Here is a 20,768-nt window from a genome sequence, read left to right on the forward strand (position 1 = left end):
CATTGTTGCTTTTCACCTGTGTTTCTTATTCCGAAATAGACTGTGCTTACCATCTGAGAATCAAGAACCAACCAGATGAGAAAGGGATTATGCAAGCAATGTTATTTTAGCAAAATCATAAGAATATTCCCATTTATTAACCCGCAAACTTCTCATCCCCACCCAATCTCCATGGTTAGACCAGTGTTCACCCACATTCCATCATTTCCCATTTCTCCTTTTGAACTAAGACTTTGTTTTCCATTTAAACTCGGAGAAATTACAGTCAGTCAAAGTGTGAGATACCAGTTAGGAAGCAATAATTTTAAAAAGAGGCATAACCCTATGTTCATTGCATCACTATTCACAGGATCATAGGAATGAATCTAAATGCCCATGGAGGGATATTGTATAAAGAAAATATATGTACACAATGGAACATTGCTTGACCATAAGAAAGATGAAATCTTGCCATTTTTACGAACAGAGATGGGACTTGAAGAATATGCTAAATGAAATAAGTCAGAGGGAGAATGATAAATACCAGAGTATCTTACTTGTAGTTGACATTTAAAGAAATAAATCAGATGAAACAAAACTTGGATTCCAGCAATTTAACAGTGATCCACAGAAGGGGGAGGGTTGAGGTGTAGGAGTAACAGATAGGAAGAACTGAGTTATTAGAACTTTGATAGTGTGTATGACATAATATTGTACATTTAAAAAGTGTGAACCTTCCAAAACTTAGGCAGTATTTTAAACCAGTTCTATGTAAAAATATTTTAGATTCATAAAAAGGAAGCAACTGTTTACTAAAAGTGGACATGAGTAATATAGGATATTCAGAAAACAACAGAAAACATGATCACCAGAATCAGATTTCAAACTTCCAAAAATATTTTGTCTGTTCACCAGTGTGTTTAGAATTAATCTCATCAATAGTTAGTTTTTATACATTTAAACCCTCTGCAAAAATGGCCCTTTGAATCACATTAATTTAAAAAGGAATCTTCATTTGGCAAATAATTCTAACAACATCTGCTACATATCTGAATTTTCTTCTGACAATTGCTCTATTCAGACTGTTACTTTCTTTTCACTGTCTTATGTTTTGTTGAAGATCACAAGCATAGAGTACAGCAGTGGATGCTGAGGTAAATATTCATTATACTTGGTGGTGAGTGAACATTTCATTCTGCTGAACTTGTACCAGGGTTTGTACTGGGAGTAGAACCAGGTTTGAAGAGCGTTGGTGTTATGGTTATCCTAAGGGCACCAAGGTCTCCTAGGGCATCCTGTATTTAGTGTCTACTCTATGTGGGATTAACTCTACCTTTTGCCTTGTTACTCAGAAACAATTGGTCTCTGATAGTTCTTCCAACAGCAATTCTCTATTTTCATGGACACTTGTCACCTTACAGATGGGATGAAGCAGGGGTGTGGGTAGGGACACCAGAACAAAACTGTGAATCTGGTCCTGCAAGTCACCCTTTCCTTTCCCCAGCAGTGGAACATAGTCAAACATCAAGGAAGTTGAACACGTTCAAATGATCTCTGTACTTCAATGATGGACCTAAATCAGCACTTGAATAAGATGACAGAAGTAGAAAATTCAGAGAAAAGGAAACTCAGATGCTGCAATGGATTCAAGGTAGATGAATTTTGTTTCCAAACTAAAACAGAGGAAGAACTTTTATGTAATGAAAAGGCAAACACTTGCTTAATAGAACAGTCTATTTTGAATCAAAGTTTCCAACTGAAATGCCATTTGAGATATTAATAGCATGATCTATATCTTAATATGAATTCATCATTAAACCTGAAGAAGACATTGTAATATTTCATGGCTCAACAGTTAATGACTGTTGGGAATTTAGGAATATTTTGAAATCTCTTTGGCTTTTGATGGATCTAAAGATGTTTGTTAATGTTATTATCCTATAACACTGACTAGGTTGGTTAAACAACAGAGGTTTATTTCTCACAGTTCTAGTGACTAGAAACTGGAGATCAAGGTGCCAGCAGGGTTGGCTTATGATGAGGACCTCTTCTAGATTCTCAGGTTTTCATCTTCTGTGTCTACTTTGAAGAAGGAGAGAGATGCAAACTTAAAAAGAAATATGGATCCTATCTTGAGGTTCTCTTCTCCTAATATAAATACTTCCAAAGGGCATCATCTCCAATTACCATTACATTGGGGGGAGGTGGTCAGGATTTTAGCATAAGAATTTGGAAAAGACATAAACATGTAGTTCATAACAGGATCTGCCATCAAGGGGCAAATGGAACTTAAGTTATGGATATGGCTGTTGGGTAACAGATGAATCAGTAATTCTGTTAAATTGAAATTGAAAGATATATATCCTTAGTTCAAAAGTCTCTTTAAAAAAAAAACAAAAATATTCCTTCCTTGTCATCCTATTAAATTGATTTTCACCAAAAATAGTGAGATTTTATTGATGAAAAAGTTCTGTTCTGCAGTTGGCTTCTTAGAAAGGGTACCTTTGAGAATGTCTAGCACTGGGGGAAGGGTGGTGACACACCCAGTTAAGTGCATATATTACCAAGTGCAAGGGCATGGGTTGAAGCCCCTCCTCCCTACCCACTTGGAGGAAGTCTGCTTCACAAGCAGTGCAGCAAACTATCTTTTCATTTTTTGCCTCCAGGGTTATTGCTGGGGCTCAGTGCCTGCACTACAAATCAGTACTCCCAGAGGCTATTTTTTCCTTTTGTTGCCCTTGTTGTTTATTGTTGTTGTTGTTGTTGTTGTTATTGCTGTCATTGTTGTTGGATAGGACAGAGAGAAATCGAGAGAGGACAGAAAGACAGGGAGAGAAAGACACCTGCAGATCTACTTCACTGCCTGTGAAGTGACCCCCTGCTGTGTCTTATCTTAAAATACTTGGATATCTAGTAGTTTTTTTTTCTTTTTTTATTGATTTCATTAAGATCGACATTTCCATTGGATAATTCCACACAATTCCCACCACCAGAGTTCTGAATCCCATACCCTCCATTGGGGGCTTTCCTACTCTTTATCCTTCTGGGATCATGGACCCAGGATCTTTATGGGGTACAGTAGGTGGAAGGTCTGGCTTCTGTAATTGCTTCTCCACTGGACATGGGCATTAAAACATAAACACAAAAGATCATTTATATCTTCTCAAAATATAAGCAAGAATAAAAGCATTCCTGGAATGACAATCACATCATCTGTCTTGCTGACAAAATATGTCACTGTCTACCTCCCCATGCTCATCAGCACTCTTTTGAGCCACCTTGGCCTTCTTGTCTTTCTTCTTCCCTTTCTTGACCAGCGGTGTGGACACTTGTTAGGAGACATTGTCACTTTCACTATCTCGCTTCAGCCCTGAGGACTTCACATGCCCAGTAGCCCTTTGCAGGGCCTGAGCTGCTTCAGCTGTCTGATCTTTCTTTTCAGAGGTGCTGTAGTGCACATATGCATGCATCCAGGTGGTGGGTGTGCTTCTATGGGCTTGCCTTGCTTTCTAGAAGGCCCTGCTGGATCATCAGCTTCTTCTGACTCACCTTGGGGCCTAAATCCTACTTCCAAGGGTAAATTTCTCTTTCTACAATCACTTGATTGATCTTGGCCATGATGCCATGGGTCACACGGAGATGTCCACTGTGATCATTAAGGCAGCAGCCATGCAGACTGCTTCCTCTTGGTGGTCATCACCATGTTCTCCTGATAGACTTCACTGCCACCCTCTTACTGGAGGACACCTGGAAGCATGATCTTGGCATCATAAGCAGAAGGCATTCACTATACTGTCTTTCATAACCAGCCACTTGTTCCATGTCAACAACTCTTCTAATGGGAAAATGATCCACCACAAGTAACTCTCATCCCTGTGGTTGTTTTATAACCACTGGGCATTGAGAGCACATCATGCATTGTCACCATGTGGTCCTTTTCACTCATGACTCCTGCACAGTTCCAGTATCTGACCACCAACTCCCGACAACAAGCCAAAGTGCACACACAATGTCTAAATGTCTTAATGTAGCTGCCAGTCTCACAGCTCTCCCCAGAATATTTCTGATCTTCTCTTGGGATTATACTCAATCATTTTGTTCTCATAGATGGTCCGCACTCACAGTTGCCTCTTCATGGCAGCAATTAAGTGGGGAACGTTGGAATAAGATACCATCAGTTTCTAGGGCTGTAGAAAGCTGAATACCCCCTTCAATAGCATTGTGCAGCCAGACAGTCCCCTCATACTCTACCTGCACTCTGCTGTGACTTCACCAAGTGAGTGGCCTATTCTTTTGCACAGGATTAAACAGCCAGTCACTTTGGACTCCAGGGTCCCACTGTGGCCGGTCTTCACCTACAAGATTCATGGAATCCAGACTATAACTTCATGGGAAGAGGGCTTGCCCAGATTAATGAAACCTGTCTTGAGACAGTCTCCTTTCTCCCTCTTCGAAAGATTCAAACTGGGGCCAGGTGGTGGCACACCTGGTTGACCAAACATATTACGTTGCTTAAGGATCAACGTTCAAGCACCCAGTCCCCACCTTCAGAGGGAAAGCTTTGCGAGTAGTGAAGCAGGGCTGCAGGTGTCCCTCTGTCTCTCTCATGCACTATCTCCCCCTTCCTCTCAGTATCTGGCTGTCTCTATTCAATAAATAAATAAATAAAAGTTTTTTAAAAGATTCGAAACACAAGGAAGAGGTATATAGTGTGCTGTCCTGACATTAAGCCTGTTAAAATTCTTTAGCAAAAGGTGCCACTGGTATGTGTTCAACTTTAATTCAATGTTTAATGTTTGTCTTCAAGTACTCTTATTGCTATAGTTTATATCTGTTAACAAATAGCCTACATTTCTTTGAAAGACAATGACTATGTGATTCCATTTATATATGCAGTGTAATGAACTGAAACACATGGACTTGTTTTTTAAAATGTCAAACTGTCACTAATATTTTGTGAAAACTATGATGGTTATCCTTGTAGAGGATGTGGAGAGAGTGGAGAGGATGAAGGCACAGAACTGTGGTAATAGGTGCAGTGTGAACTATACCCCTATAATCTTAAGGTTTAAAAGCATTGCTAAATCAGTAATAAAATAAATTTAAATTTTTAAAGATAAAGTACAACTAAATTAATGCTTAATTATACATTCTTAGCAAAGTATTTTCCAGAACTTTCAACTGAAGATAATTACTGAATTATGAAAGATTTTTATACTCTTTTTAAAATGCAGAAGTAGCTTTTTAGATTAACTAGTTAATTTTCATCTATTGGTCTAGAACAGTGATCTTGTAATCATCATTGCACTGTTACAAAGAAGTCAGCTATTTAAAGAAAAAAATAAACTAGTTGTTTGTTTCAGGTTAAGGATGAACTTCTTGCTGTTGGTATAGGACTCCCACTTCAGGTCAGACCTTTTGAGATGCTCTATTTTTAACATTTCTTCTGTGTAAGAAATTTCCACCAATTTCAGGAAAAAAGAAAAGAGCTCTGAGGGGCATGATGTATGTTATGTACTGTGGCTTTTGTGTCTTCAACACATTTCTTTTTTAATATTATTTTTTCATTCTATTTATTCATTATTTGATAGAGACAGAGTGAAACTGAAATGTGTGTGTGTGTGTGTGTCTCTGTGTGTGTGTGTGTGTACGCTTGTGTGTGTATGTGTGTCCTCTCCCCAATTCTAGTAAGTAGTCCTTTAAAAATACTAATGGATTTTATGATTAATTGATGTTGACCTTGTAGTTTTTCTTTTCAAAAAATATTTATTTATTTATAATCTTTTGTTACCCTTGTTTTATTGTAGTACTTATTGTTGTTGTTATCGCTGTCTTTGTTGTTGGATAGGACAGAAAGAAATAAAGAGAGTAGGGGAAGACAGAGGGGGAGAGAAAGACAGACACCTGCAGACCTGCTTCACCGCCTGTGAAGCAATTCCCCTGCAGGTGGGGAGCCAGGAGTTCAAACCAGGGGCTCGAACCAGGATTCTTACACTGGTCCTTGCACGGGTCCTTGCACTTTGCGCCACCTGCGATGACTCCCAACCTTGTAGTTTTTCTTAAAGCTGAGTTTCTGTTGTCAGAGGGAAATAAATTACACCGTTTGTTTCCCTGAATAGGTGATTATTTCTCTTCAAACATCAAGGAAAGTTCAACACATTCACATAGTCTCTATAATTCAATGATGGATCAAAATCAGCATTTGAATAAGATGGCAGAGGCAGAAACTCCAGAGAAGAGGAAACTCAGAAGCTGCAATGGACTCAAGGTAGAACAGAGTTTTGTTTCCAAACGAGAACAGAGGGAGAATTTTTATGTAAATAAGTCAGTTGACCTGAGGTTAAGCCACCAGTTTCCACCTGCAGGAGAGAAGCTTAAGAAGTGATCTAGCAGAAGGTGGACAATCCTAGGTCCATACTCCCGGAAGGAAAAAGAATAGGAAAGCTTACAATGGAAAGGATGGGATGTGGAAGTCTGGTGGTGGGAACTATGTTGAATTGTACCCCTCTTATCCAACGGACTTGTCGATCATAATTAAATCAATTTAAAAAAAAGTGATACAGCAGTCTTGCAAGAGATGCTTTCTCTTCTCCTTGTCTGTTTCTTTCTGTCTTTATCAGGAAAAGAAAGAAAATTTTAAAAAAAGACTGCTGAAAGCAGTGGAGTCATTGTTCAGGTACTGAGCCCTGGAAATGACAATGGTAGCAAACAATAAATATTGCTTTGTAAGCATTAACAATGATTTGAGGATGCAGTATTGTCTGCCTAACTATTATAATGCATTTGGAAGGGTGGCTAATTCTTCTAGACCATGAACAATTATTTCTACTTTTTTTTTTGTCTCCAGGGTTATTGCTGGGGTGCAGTGCAAGCACTACGAATCCGCTGCTCCTGGAGGCTATTTTTTCCCTTTTGTTGCCCATGTTGTTTATCATTGTTGTTGATATTGCTGTTGTTGTTGTTGGACAGGACAGAGAGAAATCTAAAGAGATGGGGAAGACAGAGAGGGGGAGAGAAAGATAGACACCTACAGATCCGCTTCACTACTTGTGAGGCAACCCCCCTGCAGGTGGGGAGCCTGGGGCTCCAAATGGGATCTTTTTTTTTTAAATTTTTTATTTAAGAAAGGATTAATGAACAAAAACATAAGGTAGGAGGGGTACGACTCCACACAATTCCTACCACCCAATCTCCATGGCCCACACCCTCCCATGATAGCTTTCCCATTCTCTAGCCCTCTGGGAGCATGGACCCAGGGTCGTTGAGGGTTGCAGAAGGTAGAAGGTCTGGCTTCTGTAATTGCTTCCCCGCTGAACATGGGCGTTGACTGGTCGGTCCATACTCCCAGTCTGCCTCTATCTTTCCCTAGTAAGGTGTGTGTCTGGGGAAGCTGAGCTCCAGGACACATTGGTGGGGGTCTTCAATCCAGGGAAGCCTAGCCAGCATCCTGGTGGCATCTGGAACCTGGTGATTGAAAAGAGAGTTAACATACGAAGACAAAAGGACAGCAGCAACAAATGCTGGAGAGGATGTGGGGACAGAGGAACCCTTTTACATTGCTGGTGGGAATGTAAATTGGTACAGCTTCTGTGGAGAACAGTCTGGAAAACTCTCAGAAGGCTAGACATGGACCTTCCATATGATCCAGTAATTCCTCTCCTGGGGTTATACCCCAAGGACTCCATAACACCCAACCAAAAAGAGGTGTGTACTCCTATGTTCATAGCAGCACAATTCATAATAGCTAAAACCTGGAAGCAACCCAGGTGCCCAACAACAGATGAGTGGCTGAGAAAGCTGTGGTATATATACACAATGGAATACTATGCAGCTATCAAGAACAATGAACCCACCTTCTCTGACCCATCTTGGACAGAGCTAGAAGGAATTATGTTAAGTGAACTAAGTCAGAAAGATAAAGATGAGTATGGGATGACCCCACTCATCAACAGAAGTTGAGTAAGAAGATCTGAAAGGGAATTTAAAAGCAGGACCGGATCAAATTGTAAGTAGGGCACCAAAGTAAAAACCCAGTGGTGAGGGGTAGACATGCAGCTTCCTGGGCCAGTGGGGGGTGGGAGTGGGCGGGAGGGATGGGTCATAGTCCTTTGGTGGTGGGAATGGTGTTTATGTACACTTCTAGCAAAATGTAGACATATAAATCAGTAGTTAATTAATATGAGAGGGGGAATATCAATTGTATGTCTCAAAGTTTCTCAAAACACAAACTGAATCTTTTTAATATATAGGCTGTGTATTTGATATGCCGACTCTCTCAAAAGCCTAGACCAAGCAGATTAGAAGCATCCAATAGCACAGCTATATACAAGATACTGGATACTGTACAGCAAACCATAACAAAAGGACTTTTCAAAGTTAACCCAATTAACAAATAATGTGATGATAACATTAACTATCGATTGTCTTTTTGAACCCTAAGACAGCAGGAACCTCACATCTCTACTATAAAGCCCCTACTTCCCCCAGTCCTGGAACCCCTGGATAGGGCCCACTTTCCCGTATGCATCTCCCAATCCAAACCAAATAATATTGCATCCGCCGATCACAACCTAACCAATGCAACGATTGCCACATCAACGTGCTTCACCTCAGACTGTGTCCAGAGACTTCACATGTGGAATGACAACCCTTCAGCTTCATTATTCGGGTGAGACCTTTCCTTTTATAGTACACTCTAATTTCATCTCAGGTAGTTCACTTTCTAACAAAGTCCCAAAACCTAGATATACACCAGTTTCTGTGAGAGAGAGCTTATGTTCACACGTATCCATAAACTACTGCAAAATATACCTGAAAGCAGGATTACACTAGAGTTTGCAGTGAGTACCTCCCTAACACTTCCTCTCCACTATTCCAAGCTTGGGATCCATGATTGCTCAACAAATTGTTTGGCTTCGTATGTTAACTCTCTTTCCAAATGGGATCTTACACTGGTTCGTGTGCTTAGCACCATTTGTGCTTAACCCACTACACTCCCGCCCGGCTCCCTATTTCTACATTTTCAACATTCATAAACTATCAATCCTATAACTACTAACAAAGTAGTAAAAAAAATCCTATAACTACTAAACCTTCTTCAGATTTAAGAATGAATTTATGTCAAAATATAAACCATAGTACTAATATCTTCATTTACATTTCAGTTGAGATCTGATTTGAAGCAGAATGTTATATTAAATAAGTACATACATAAATTATGAAACGTTTATGTCAGTGTTGAAATTGTGATATATATAATTTAACTCAGAGAAATTTCCAGGATATTAAGTAAACAGTAGATTGTAATATGACCATGAAAGTGTATAACACATAAAGAATAATATGCATATCTATGTGCCCAGAAAATGTAAACAATAGATACAAATGTTAGAAGTGGTTCTCTGTCTGTTATACGATTAGATTATTAGTTCGTGTGTGTGTGTGTGTGTGTGTGTGTGTGTATGCATGCAATCATATTCTTTCAGATTTTATAAAGAGAATATACAGTTTTTGATGCATCTGGAGATACTGCATTTGTTATATTATTCAATGTTATTTAAAGAATTTGCTTTGTTTTGATTAACATGTAAATATATATTCAAAAATGCAAGCAGAGAAGATTAATCAGTCTTAAACTCACTCTTAACATATTTAAATGTTAGTTTTTCTAGAACTTTATAAACATCTAACAACTTAAATAATATAGTAGAAAAATATCTGAAATGACAGCCAAACGACCTAGCCCACAGGCTTAGTTGATGATTTAAGAAGTTCATTTAGTTTTTCCATATACAATTTGGTAGAAGTAAGCATTGCTGTCATAAAACTGAGTCACTAAGTGATAAAGACTAGGGAGCTTCCTAGATAGGAAATATACTGTTTGAGCATTTGTCCAGGGAATAAGAAATCTGTTTTCAGGGATTATTGGCAAAATTTGTTCTGGTGAAATATTTATGTATAGTAACCGTCACAAGGGGAATGTAGTGATAATGTAGTTGCATTGCCTTTTCCTGTGTAGACAAAATGGTGTGATTAGTAATTGCAGCACACCTGCATACCAGCACTACAACAATCAGTTGAAGCAACTATGATTACTAGAGTGGTCCCTTATACCTTATTTGTAAAAGATCTTCGAGTTTAGCATTATATAAAGTATGTTTGTTGCATTCCAAGAATGACTAGAGTCATAATAGTGGTTAATAATAGCAATAGTGGTTAACATTCATTGAACTCTTATTATGTACGAGGGTGTCCTCATGTTTTACTTTTATAAATTAATTTATTAGATACCACAAATCTGTCAATGAAATGTTATCTTCTCTCTTTTTTGTAGATATGGAGAGGGCAAGTATCTTCCTCTAGGTCCCAAAACAAGCAACAGGTCAAGCCAAAGTCTGAACGCATATAACCCAAATTCTTATCTGTGCTCTCAATTCTGTTTACTATTTCTAAAGTGACTATGGCTTAATTTTAGTAGCTTCAGGGAGCATCAAGCAACCATATCTTCCTGAGCGTGTATATGCATATACACATAAATAATTATGATGCTGCTGGCATACATATATAGACTTAGCAAGTAGAAATATGTGAAAGTGTATATAGTGGACACATCTCAATAACAACAACATAATTTTATGCTTTCCTGCCCTTCAAGCTTTGTATTTCACCAACTAGTGCATTGCTCATCTTTACACCTGCCATTTCTATACTTTAAATGTCTTGTATTTCTGTGTCGTAATGAAAAAATTAAGACAGCATAAGAGTAATGCATCTTCATCAGAAACATAAGTAATAGGGCACAGGTAAAAGTTGTCCCTTTCTGCCTTCATTTCCACCCCCTCACCATATATAATTAGGAAAAAAAAATCTCGTAATTACCAGCACTGTTTTTATCCTACAGGTTTCCTCTGTGTTATTCTAGTTACCTAAGATTTTTCTAGTTTTCAAAAATAACAAATTTACATCTGACATATACAAGTTTTGTAATTGATGCTTCCTGTTCTTACACATCTTATACATTCATTTCATTCAAGCCTTTGTTTAAAACATTACCCTGGATGGCTTGGGGGTGGGGCAGGTAGTACCACAAATGGTAGAGTACACATTACCATACACAGAAACCCAGGATCAACCCAGCCCTTGGTCACCACCTGCAATGGGGAAACTTCACAAGTAGAGGAGCAGTGTTACAAGTAGCCCTCCTTCTCTGTCTCCTTTATGTTCTTTGTCATTCAACTTCTATTTTAAAAAAAAAAGGCACTGATAACAGTGGATTTGTGCAGGAACTGACCCCAAGTGATAAACCTGATGGCATAACAATGTAATGCAATGTGATACCTTGTGGCCTGGGTGATAAGGTAGCAAGTAGAGTACCAGCTTAACAAGTATGAGGTCCTAGGTTTGATCCCCAGCATTACATGTATAAGAATGATGTTCTGGTTCTCTTTCTCTCTCATTAATATAATCTTTTTTAATACATCACCCCAAAATTGATTAGATAAAATAGCATTTTTTATCATAATTAAATCTTTTTTAAATTTTTTCATTAGTGACTTAATAATGATTTAACAAGATTGTAAGATAATAGGGGTACAGTTCCACACAGTTCCCAACATTAGAATTCTGTGTCCTATTCCCTCAATTCGAAGCTTCCCTATTCTTTATCCCTATCTGAGAATATAATTCACAATTCCTTATAGGGTGCAGATGGTAGAAGGTCTAGCTTCTGTAATTGCTTCTCTTCTGGACTTGAAAGTTGGCAAGCCAATCCATACCCCCAGCATGATTCTTATCTTTCCCTAGTGGGTTAGGTATCTGAAGAGATGATTCCAGGACACATTGGTGAGGTCATATGCTCAGGGAATTCAGGATTGCATCATGGTAGCATCTGCAAGCATAACTAAATCTTAACCAAAATTATTTTTTCATAGCATATATTACCACCTGACATGTATAGTTGCATGTTTGTGTATGTATGTGTGTCTTAACAACAGCAATTCATTATGTATTGTAATAACTCTATAGTTCTGGAGTTGAGAAATCTGAAATGAGTCTCAGTAAACTAAAAAGTTGGCAGAGATATGCTTCTTTCAGGGGATCCTTGGTGACAATCCATTTTCTTGCTATATCTAATTTCTGGATGCTGCCAGAATTTCTTGTTTCATAACTTTCTTCCATATTTAAAGCTAGTTATGGTCAGTCACATATTTTGCATATCATAAAATATTAACAGTGACTCTTCTGGTCTCACACATTTGAAGGACAAATGTAATTATACTGAATTAGTATGAGTAATACAGGACAATCTATTTTAATATCTTCTGATATTAAATATTTTTAATTCCATTTGAAACCTCAATACCCTCCTTGTCATATTACACGATTCATTCACTTAATTCTTGTTAGTGATTTAATAGTGATTTATAAGATTATAAGATAATAGGGGTATGATTCTTTTTTTTACCTTAGTGAAAGTGTTTTTATTTAATCATTTTATTGAGGCAGTGTTAGTTTACATGACTGTTGCCACAAGTATACAGTTCAAATCTCCTTTAAGATGGGCATCTCCATGCCTTACCCTCCACCCAACTATCTTCTTACCAGTGATTCTATACAAATTAAAAAAAACTAATAAAATAAACTTTTCTTAGATGGTACAAAATCTGAACTGTGTGTAAGATCCTTGACATAGCAATATGCTAGAGAGATGCTCTGGTATTAACTCTTTTTCTCTCCCAAATAAATGAAAAAAATTAGCTTTATTCACTAACAAGTATAACCATACAACCCTGAACATAACCAACTATGTCTTAATAATATAATCAGGCAGTCCGTCAACATGTACTTTCAAATACTGTGGCATAGACCTGGAGTTTGAATTTTGACCAAATTGAAGAAAATAGCTGAACTTAAAGGAATGCAATGAGTTAAGTATTACACATGCATAGGTGACTTAGAGATTTTAATTTAACTAGTTTTCTGATTCATAAAGTACAAAAGTTAAAAAGATAAAGTGAATTTGGATCCTAGTCTAGACCCAGCTTTCTTTGTATATTATATTAAGGAGTAGGAGATTTATTATTTAAACACGGATTATGAGGAATGGTTTTGTGCAGGGATAACACATGCCACATCTTGTCTGTGATCAGATATCTCAGGCAGTAAACAAAAAGAACATATTTTTATAAGGAAGTTATTGCCATAGTTAGTGTGACAATCAGTAAGGGCCAAGACTAGCAGAGTGACAAAAGAATAAAAAGCAAGAGAAAAGTATGATAGGGAAGATGGCGGCCTGTGAAGTCGCTAACAGCGAGTGCTCTGATCGCATCGTCAGCAACGGTAGGATTTTCTGCCTTTAGCAGGCCAGTCAATAAGGGGGGACACCAAAGACGTGATTACAATTTAATTTGGGTTAAGAATTAGAGTAAAGGTGACACGGACTAGCGGGGCTCCAGAATTCCCAGGTGGCGCCGGGCAAGGCAAGTGCGCCGGGCATTGTCCTCCGCCATCCCGGGAAGGCGGCTCCTCCGCCGGTTGCAGAGCTCGGCAGGCAGAGGACCCAGAGAGAGCACTTTAGCTCGGGAGCTTCCTCTTGGGAGTCTCCAGGGTCCACCGCGACCCTGAGGGCGGATCCAAAGACTTCTTGAGTATAGCTCTCATTGGATCAAAGGACTTGGAGCTAGTTTTCATTTTTGAGAAATCCTTTAAAAAAGTCTGGAGGGGGGGGTTTCCCGGAAGATGGCGGATTGAGAAGCGGCTAGCCGCTGAGCTCTGGACACATCTCTTGTAAACAATAGGATTTTCTGCCTTTAGCAGGCTAGCCAATAAGGGGCCATAGCGGTGACAACAAGGAGGTGTCTATAACTTAATTTGGGTTAAGAATTAGAGTAGGGGAAAGAAATTCTTTTTACTTCGTTTTAATTTTCAAGCATACATCCTTCCCGCCGCCCCCCCCCCCCCCAAGCAGTGCCTGGGACCAGCTACTAGCAGGATACCCCATACCACCAAACAGGGTGTTTTTTTTTGTTTTTTTTTAAATTCACTGATACACATTTGGGAAGTTCCTCGCACTGCTCTTTAATTACAACTCTTCTTCTTATCGTCTCCCTTTTCTCTCTCTTATCTCTCTCTATCTCTCTTTTTTTTTTAATCTTGTCATACACTTCTTTCTTCTTTGCCTTTCTGAATTTGTGAATTACTTTGGGGAAGAAATCTGACCCAGAGTGGACTCTCTATGTGTGTATCTCTGCTCTAGTTCCCTTTACACTCTTGTTACCCCTAGAATATACACTGGATAGTAGATTTGCATAACTGTCTATACTTGCTATCCTCTCTTTCTTTTCTCTTTCTTCACTGGGATTTGGTTACTATTTTTTCACGGACTGGAGAAATTGTTTGGCTAACTGGTAATGATTAAACTCCTTCAATACTTACTTCAGTTGCTACTGTTATTCCGGAGGTTGGTGAGTGCAGTTGTCATAAAGGTATTTAGTACAGTGTTACTTGTGCTCAAAACACAACAACTGAGGAACAACAGAGCATAAAAAAAGAGAGAGAAACACAAAAAAAAAAATGGGTAGATTAAAAACAAATAAAACTGCTACCCCAATGAATGAAGACAAGAGCCCAGAAGAAACCACAAATCAGTCAGAAGTAACCATAGATAAGAAAAGTATGCAAGCAATAATAAACTTATTAATCACAGAAATGAAAACAACATTGGAGGAAAGGAATGGTAGTATTAGGGAAACAACAGTTGAGACCCCAAAGGAAAATACTGATTATCTTGAGACAATTAGAGAACTGAAAGCTGAAATAGCTGTAATGAAGAAAGAAGCTGAGGCAAGGGAAAGCAGACTAACAGAAGCAGAAAACAGAATTAGTCAGACAGAGGATGAGTTAGAGAAAACTAAGAAAGAGGTGAAAGAGCTTAAAAAGAGATTGAGAGACACTGAAAACAACAACAGAGACATATGGGATGATCTCAAAAGAAGTAACATTCGTATAATTGGCCTGCCAGAGGAAGAAAGAGAGGAAAGGGGAAGAAAACATTCTAGACGAAATAATACAAGAAAACTTCCCAGATCTGAATAACAGAAAGGATATCAAGGTTCAAGAGGCCCAGAGAGTACCAAACAGAATCAACCCAGACCTGAAGACACCAAGACACATCATAGTCACAATGAGAAGAAGTAAGTATAAAGAAAGGATCCTAAAGGCTGCAAGAGAGAAACAAAAAGTCACATACAGGGGAAAACCCATAAGACTATCTGCAGATTTCAAACTCAAACTCTAAAAGCCAGAAGGCAGTGGCAAGATATCTATCGAGCCCTGAATGAAAAAGGGTTTCAACCAAGGATAATATATCCTGCTAGACTTTCATTCAAGCTAGATGGAGGGATCAAAACCTTCTTAGACAAACAACAGTTAAAGGAGGCAACTATCACCAAGCCGGCCCTGAAAGAGGTACTAAAAGACCTCTTATAAACAAGAACATCACTATAATACTTGCAATATATCAGAGTAAACAAATTGTTTTTTAGAACAATGGCACTACAATACATTAAATCCATAATATCAATAAATGTGAATGGCTTAAACTCACCCATCAAAAGGCACAGGGTGGGGGGATGGATCAGAAAACATAACCCAACCATATGCTGCTTGCAAGAATCCCATCTGTCACAACAAGATAAACACAGACTTAAAGTGAAAGGATGGAAAACTATCATACAGGCTAACGGTCCACAAAAAAGGGCAGGAACAGCCATTCTCATCTCAGACACGATAGATTTTAAATTAAATAAAGTAATAAAAGATAGGCAAGGACATTACATAATGATTAGAGGATCAATCAGCCAAGAAGACTTAACAATTATTAACATCTATGCACCCAACAAGGGACCATCTAAATACATTAAGCATCTACTGAAAGAATTTCAAAAATACATCAATAGTAATACAATAATAGTGGGAGACTTCAATACCCCACTCTCACACTTAGACAGATCAACAAAGCAGAGAACCAATAAAGATATAAGAGAATTGAATGAAGAGATCAACAGACTAGACCTCTTGGACATTTTCAGACTCCTCCACCCCAAAAAACTGGAATACACCTTCTTTTCAAATCCACATAACACATACTCAAGGATAGAGAACATGTTAGGCCACAAAGACAGCATCAATAAATTCAAGAGCATTGAAATCATCCCAAATATCTTCTCAGACCACAGTGGAGTAAAACTAACTTTTAACAACAAACAGAAAATTATTAAAAGACATAGAATTTGGAAACTAAACAACATGCTCCTTAAGAACCACTGGGTCGGAGACTCACTCAAACAGGAAATTCAAATGTTCCTGGAAACTAATGAAAATGAAGACACAACCTATCAAAATATTTGGGACACAGCGAAAGCAGTACTGAGAGGGAAACTTATAGCCATACAATCACATATTAAACACCAAGAAGAAGCCCAAATGAACGACCTTACTACACACCTCAAGGACTTAGAGGAAGAGGAACAAAGGAACCCTAAAGCAACCAGAAGGACAGAAATCACTAAAGTTAGAGCAGAAATAAACAACATCGAAAATAAAAGAACCATACAAAAGATCAATGAAGCCAAATGTTGGTTCTTTGAAAGATTAAACAAAATTGACAAACCCCTAGCCAGACTCACCAAACAAAAAAGAGAGAAGACTCAAATTAATAGAATTGTAAATGATACAGGAGATATCACAACTGACACCACAGAAATCCAGAGAATTCTGCGAAACTTCTATAAAGAACTATATGCCACCAAGCTAGAGAATCTGGAAGAAATGGAACAATTCCTAGAAACCTATGCACTTCCAAAACTGAACCAAAAAGAACTACAAAATCTAAATGCACCAATCACAGACAAAGAAATTGAAACAATATTAAGAATCTCCCCAACAACAAAAGTCCTGGACCAGATGGCTTCACAAACGAATTCTACAAAACTTTCAGGAAACAGTTAATACCCATACTTCTTAAGCTATTCCATAAGATTGAAGAAACAGGAATACTCCCTTCCACCTTTTATGAAGCCAACATCACCCTGATACCAAAATCTGATAGGGACAGAACAAAAAAGGAAAACTACAGACCAATATCTCTGATGAACATAGATGCCAAAATATTAAACAAGATCTTGGCCAACCGGATACAGCAACACATCAAAAAGATTGTTCATCATGACCAAGTGGGATTCATCCCAGGAATGCAAGGCTGGTTCAACATCCATAAATCAATCAATGTCATTCATCACAGCAATAAAAGCAAAGCCAAAAACCACTTGATTATCTCAATAGATGCAGAGAAAGCCTTTGACAAAATCCAACACCCATTCATGCTCAAAACTCTACAAAAAATGGGAATAGATGAGAAATTCCTCAAGATAGTGGAGTCTATATATAGCAAACCTACAGCCAACATCATACTCAATGGACAGAAGCTGAAAGCATTCCCCCTCAGATCGGGGACTAGACAGGGCTGTCCACTGTCATCATTACTCTTCAACATAGTATTGGAAGTTCTTGCCATAGCAATCAAGCAAGAGAAAGAAATCAAAGGGATACAGATTGGAAGGGAAGAAGTCAAGCTCTCACTATTTGCAGATGATATGATAGTATACATAGAAAGACCTAAAGAATCCAGTAGAAAATTACTGGAAGTTGTTAGGCAATATAGCACGGTATCAGGCTACAAAATCAATGTACAAAAATCAGTGGCATTTCTTTATGCAAACACTAAATCTGAAGAAGAAGACATCCAGAAATCACTCCCATTTACTGTTTCAGCAAAATCAATCAAATACCTAGGAATAAAGTTGACCAAAGAAGTGAAAGACTTGTATACTGAAAACTATGAGTCGCTACTCAAGGAGATAGAAACTGATACCAAGAAATGGAAAGATATCCCATGCTCATGGATTGGAAGAATAAATATCATCAAAATGAATATTCTCCCAGGAGCCATATACAAATTTAATGCAATACCCATCAAAGTTCCACCAGGCTTCTTTAAGAGAATAGAACAAACACTATAATCATTTATCTGGAACCTGAAAACACCTAGAATTGCCAAAATCATCTTAAGGAAAAGAAACAGAAATGGAGGCATCACACTCCCAGACCTTAAACTATATTATAAAGCCATCATCATCAAAACAGCATGGTACTGGAACAAAAATAGGCACACAGACCAGTGGAACAGAATTGAAAGCCCAGAAGTAAATCCCAACACCTATGGGCATCTAATCTTTGATAAGGGGGCCCAAAGGATTAAACGGAAAAAGGAGGCTCTCTTCAATAAATGGTGCTGGGAAAACTGGGTTGAAACATGCAGAAGAATGAACTTGAACCACTTTATCTCACCAGAAACAAAAATCAACTCCAAATGGATCAAAGACCTAGATGTGAGACCAGAAACAATCAAATACTTAGAGGAAAACATTGGTAAAACACTTTCCCACATACACCTCAAGGACATCTTTGATGAATCAAACCCAATTGCAAGGAAGACCAAAGCAGAAACAAACCAATGGGACTACATCAAATTGAAAAGCTTCTGCACATCCAAAGAAACTATTAAACAAACAGAGAGACCCCTCACAGAATGGGAGAGATCTTCACATGCCAGACATCAGACAAGAAACTAATCACCAAAATATATAAAGAGCTAAGCAAACTTAGCCGCAAAAAAGCAAATGACCCCATCCAAAAATGGGCAGAGGAAATGAACAAAACATTCACCACAGAGGAGATCCAAAAGGCTAACAAACATATGAAAAACTGCTCTAGGTCACTGATTGTCAGAGAAATGCAAATTAAGACAACACTAAGATACCACCTCACTCCTGTAAGAATGGCATACATCAAAAAGGACAGCAGCAACAAATGCTGGAGAGGATGTGGGGACAGAGGAACCCTTTTACATTGCTGGTGGGAAAGTAAATTGGTACAGCCTCTGTGGAGAGCAGTCTGGAAAACTCTCAGAAGGCTAGACATGGACCTTCCATATGACCCAATAATTCCTCTCCTGGGGTTATACCCCAAGGACTCCATAACACCCAACCAAAAAGAGGTGTGTACTCCTATGTTCATAGCAGCACAATTCATAATAGCTAAAACCTGGAAGCAACCCAGGTGCCCAACAACAGATGAGTGGCTGAGAAAGCTGTGGTATATATACACAATGGAATACTATGCAGCTATCAAGAACAATGAACACACCTTCTCTGACCCATCTTGGACAGAGCTAGAAGGAATTATGTTAAGTGAACTAAGTCAGAAAGATAAAGATGAGTATGGGATGATCCCACTCATCAACAGAAGCTGACTTAGAAGATCTGAAAGGGAATTTAAAAGCAGGACCGGATCAAATTGTAAGTAGGGCACCAAAGTAAAAACACAGTGGTTAGGGGTAGACATGTAGCTTCCTGGGCCAGTGGGGGGTGGGAGTGGGCGGGAGGGATGGGTCACAGTCCTTTGGTGGTGGGAATGGTGTTTATGTACACTCCTAGAAAAATGTAGACATATAAATCAGTAGTTAATTAATATGAGAGGGGGAAATCAATTGTATGTCTCAAAGTTTCTCAAAACACAAACTGAATCTGTTAAATATATAGGCTACGTATTTGATATGCGGACTCTCTCAAAAGCCTAGACCAAGTAGATTAGAAGCTTCCAATAGCACAGCTATATACAAGATACTGGGTACTGTACAGCAAACCATAACAAAGGGACTTTTCAAAGTTAACCCAATTTACAAATAATGTGATAATAATATTAACTATTGATTGTCTTTTTGAACCCTAAGACAGCAGGAACCTCACATCTTCACTATAGAGCCCCTACTTCCCCCAGTCCTGGCACCCTTGGATAGGGCCCACTTTCCTGTATGCATCTCCCAATCCAAACCAAATAATATTGCATCCGCCGATCACAACCTAACCAAAGCAACGATTGCCATCTCAACATGCTTCACCTCAGACTGTATCCAGAGACTTCACGTGTGGATTGACAACCCTTCAGCTTCATTACTCGGGTGAGACCTTTCCTTTTATAGTACACTCTAATTTCATCTCAGGTAGTTCACTTTCTAACAAAGTCCCATAACCTAGATATACACCAGTTTCTGTGAGAGAGAGCTTATGTGCACACGTATCCATAAACTACTGCAAAATATATACCTGAAAGCAGGATTACGCTAGAGTTTGCAGTGAGTACCTCCCTAACACTTCCTCTCCACTATTCCAAGCTTGGGATCCATGATTGCTCAACAAATTGTTTGGCTTCATATGTTAACTCTCTTTTCAATCACCAGGTTCCAGATGCCACCAGGATGCTGGCTAGGCTTCCCGGGATTGAAGACCCCACCAATGTGTCCTGGAGCTCAGCTTCCCCAGAGACACACCCTACTAGGGAAAGAGAGAGGCAGACTGGGGGTATGGACCAACCAGTCAACGCCCATGTTCAGCGGGGAAGCAATTACAGAAGCCAGACCTTCTACCTTCTGCAACCCTCAATGACCCTGGGTCCATGCTCCCAGAGGGATAGAGAATGGGAAAGCTACCATGGGAGGGGTTGGGTTATGGAGATTGGGTGGTGGGAATTGTGTGGAGATGTACCCCTCCTACCTTATGCTTTTGTTCACTAATCCTTTCTTAAATAAAAAATTTTAAAAAAAGCAAGATAAGTGATATTTAATTACTAACTCAATTGTTTTATTGCTATGTCTTGCATTTCATATCTTGATA

At 38.6% G+C, this 20,768-nt stretch overlaps 2 pseudogenes; one reads left to right on the top strand and one right to left on the bottom strand.

Moving 5' to 3' along the window:
- Positions 1–3,165: 3,165 nt before the first annotated feature.
- LOC103127532 (H/ACA ribonucleoprotein complex subunit DKC1-like) lies at positions 3,166–5,481 on the bottom strand (annotated as a pseudogene).
- A 620-nt stretch (positions 5,482–6,101) lies between these two features.
- Positions 6,102–20,768, top strand: part of LOC132539344 (solute carrier organic anion transporter family member 1B3-like) — a 79,561-nt pseudogene continuing 64,894 nt past the window's right edge.

Source organism: Erinaceus europaeus, chromosome 7, assembly GCF_950295315.1.
Source record: "Erinaceus europaeus chromosome 7, mEriEur2.1, whole genome shotgun sequence".
NCBI lineage: Eukaryota > Metazoa > Chordata > Mammalia > Eulipotyphla > Erinaceidae > Erinaceus > Erinaceus europaeus.